We start from the raw sequence: 3,393 nt of genomic DNA on the forward strand, positions 1-3,393 counted from the left end.
GTCCAGTGACGAGACAATCTAGTTGGTTTGGAAAAATATGTATTCTACTGATGACATTATAGGTACAACTGCCAAAATGAAATGTTGTTCTTGTCTAATGGCGTCCGACAATAACGACGGGTTCATATAAGGTTTCGTCAACGCTTAAGGGGTTCGTTAAAGGCTACTTCTGTTGCCACTGTGACTGATATGTGCGTTGTTCCGCGTTCCATGTTGACCTTGGCAGGATCGTGGACGTTATCGGCGTTCCGTGATGGCTTTGCACAACCCGTTTGGTTAGGGCTGCTTCCTTGAAAAAAGGAAAGATAAGCACGGAGAAAAAGCATTTACTGATAAAATATCACACTGGTAATAAAGTCATACCGTCGAGGTGGTTGTTGCCGAAAAGAAATTTCTGAGCAAACGGCAAAATACTGTGGCGGCTGCCATCAAACCCGATTAGTATATATGCCCGGTCGAAGACACTAAATAAAATGGCAATTTATCATAGTGAACTATCTCGCATATAGGATTTGTTTTTGACAGGACTCGATGTAATGGCCTGAGCACTAACGTGCACGAGGAGTAGCAAGCCAAGCTGCTCTGTCACTGAGAAACAGACTGTTTGGTGGACTTATTGCCGTGCAGAGCTTGTCTTATTACTCAGCTTTAATAGGGCTTAGCGGCACTTGTTTATTCTGCGTAATACGGTATAGCTGTATGTCAGTATGTATAAAAAATAGAACTAATCTCCGCGGTAGCGCAGTAGTAATGTGTTGTCCTACCAAATTTAAAGACACATGAGGTGATCTAGCTTCAAATCAAGGGATAGATATGCTCCGTTTTGTATTGAAAAAGTCAGCCATCTTAAGCAATTTCCCGAACCCGTACTGAACCTAAAACTCAAAACATTCTATTTATTTATAGAGCTATACAATTATATAGGTGATACTCACGGTTCAGAATCTGATCATAGATGTATATTCATAAAAAAGAGGATTTTGGATATAAGTAATACCTCGGCTTTAGGAGTCTCCAGGCTCCTCCAAGTTAATCAAAACTTACTCGCTTTTAAACTTGCCTGTTTCTATATTGAGACTAACCTAACTATATATATATATATATGTAGTAGAATAAGAACCTATATATGCACCACGGAAAATTGCATAAATCCCGACATGGTTATACTTTTTCTCCTAGACATTACAAAAGTTTCATTTTATGTAGTGAATTCTATGTAATTCATCCTAAACTTAACGGTCATCATCCGAAGACAGAACGTTCTTACAGGACAATCGATTAAGGTCCTAGTTGTGAACTGAGGCCACCTAACTATGTCGTACAATTAATGAATTGTTATAGTGAATTGCATAAGCGTAATTCTATTAACATGGACTAGTACATAGTTGTATCACACTTGTCCATGCGTGTCTCCTTAGCGCAGGCCCCTTAATTACGGGTTGTATAACATTTCAATTCATGTCTTCTGCATGAACATACTTCAAAGCATGTTTCTCCATTCGTGTCTGCCCGATCTCTCCCGCTTTCTGCGTTTCTACACCGTAAGAGTTTACGCATTTCTAAATTCTTCGCGCCCGTATTATCCGTCGCTATTAATGTTCTTATAATTTGGGGTCCTTCTTTCCTTTTTTCCTATTTCGTTTTACTTATCTCGAAGCCCTGATCGCTCAGTAGCCTGTGGCGTTGCTCCGGCCCCAAACTGACTCTTGAGCTGGCGACATTTTCGTTTGCGTGACAGGCGCCATTCTACCCTGATGCTTGTCCGCGATCACTTCGTTCCTCTTTTTTGTTGACTCTCCTACCCTCCTTTAATTTTCTGTACATGTCCCGTCTCGTTTCGCGATGTGGATGCAAACGCGTGCGATGACGATCATTTGTTGGTATACGTAGCGACTAATGCATCTTTACGACAGTGTTGTCTTTTTTCTTTCGCGGAGCGTCCTGCTTCTGCTGTTCTAAAGCTGCCCTTGATCTCTATATTGGATCAGTCTCGAATTCTGCTCAAACTTCAGTTATGTTAGGAAAAATCAACGAGCTCTTAACCGATTAACAAGTAAACAAAATGATAAATGATGCCAAATTCGTGTTGTTTGGTGTGTCATTTCAAGCACCGTTGATTCACCTACGTGTTCAACCACTATCAGCCTTTATCTTGCATTTGGAATCTACTCTAACGGACCTGTCGACCCGCTAACCAGCCATCTTTGTCACTCTTCACAATAGCGCCGATTTCCATGACCGACTGAACGAATCGTAGAGAGCAATGGCGGAATCCCGAAATGCCCGTGTGCGACCGTGAACGACGACGTAACATGTAGGGCGCTTCTAAAGATTGCGTTGGGGACATTTTGAGACGGTGCTTGATTTTACAGTGATTGAACGACTGACTTCGTTCAATTTCGATTGAGCTTTTCGCTATTCTTGTTGGCCCTCTGCAGTGTTTAAGTTCACTCGTCTCTGCGCCAACTTCGATACGGTCGTTAAAAGTGGCATCGGATGGTGCGTTTAAAATCGAGCCCCTCACCAATACACAGTGACGACCGCCGTCACAGCGCAAGGACATCTCAATATTGAGTTTGAATCGAAGTTATTCTGTGCAGTGCAGACGACGTAGTACTCGATACGTCAAGATCATCGGAATTGCAAGTCGTATCCGGTGGCAATATCTTCCGCGATCCAACAAAAGCACGGATTAGCAAGACTTTGACCCTAATAAAAGTTTAAGTTTGGAGAAAAATAATAGTGGACGAAAGCAAAGAGATCAGAACGGTATTCTTAGATGAAACAACAGCGCTTCATGTGTGATTTGTTTGTCTGCCCGTGCGAATGTTACCGTTAGCGCTTTAAATGGGGCCGAATATATATTTTCTCCAAAATTAGCTAATACCAATGCTTGATAGACATCAATATACTAGTTGTCTGTATATAAATGAAAATATGTACTTCTACATAGCTGCTACGTGTGTATTTGCTCATTTTTGCAGAAATTTTGCATTTTGGTTTTGACTGATTATTACAAATTAAACTCAACATGGTTGTCTGTGTTTGGGAACGTGTTTTAAACAATCAAATATCTTAAAAGTTTTACCAGGTGTATCCCTTGGCCCAATAAAATCTACGCGATGAGTCAGCTAAAGCACACATCATCCTAACAGAAGCACGATGTCGACGGAAATAACGAAATCAGGCGATCTGATAAAGAAGACCAACCAGTCAGAACATGCCATCGGTAAGTTAGGTCCGCCTTAAGTGGCTTCATTTTATTTGAAGTGATAACCTAATTAAGGCCATAAAAGACACGGCAACGACCTAATTAAATTGGGTGATAATTATTTTGTTATCCCGCTATCTTATCGTGCGAGGCATAATAGACCGCTTCTGATACCAGAAAAT

The 3,393-nt window shown here is 41.1% G+C and overlaps 1 long non-coding RNA gene across 1 annotated transcript in view; it reads left to right on the forward strand.

The window, feature by feature from the left end:
* Positions 1-1,688: 1,688 nt before the first annotated feature.
* LOC111249654 (uncharacterized) overlaps positions 1,689-3,393 on the forward strand; it is a 2,692-nt gene continuing 987 nt past the window's right edge. Inside the window, exon 1 of the long non-coding RNA XR_015327148.1 lies at positions 1,689-3,229. This is a non-coding gene — a long non-coding RNA (uncharacterized LOC111249654). The remainder of the gene's footprint in view (positions 3,230-3,393) is intronic.

The sequence above is a fragment of the Varroa destructor genome, unplaced genomic scaffold (genome assembly GCF_002443255.2).
Source record: "Varroa destructor unplaced genomic scaffold, Vdes_3.0 BEIS01000004.1, whole genome shotgun sequence".
Classification (NCBI taxonomy): Eukaryota; Metazoa; Arthropoda; class Arachnida; order Mesostigmata; family Varroidae; genus Varroa; species Varroa destructor.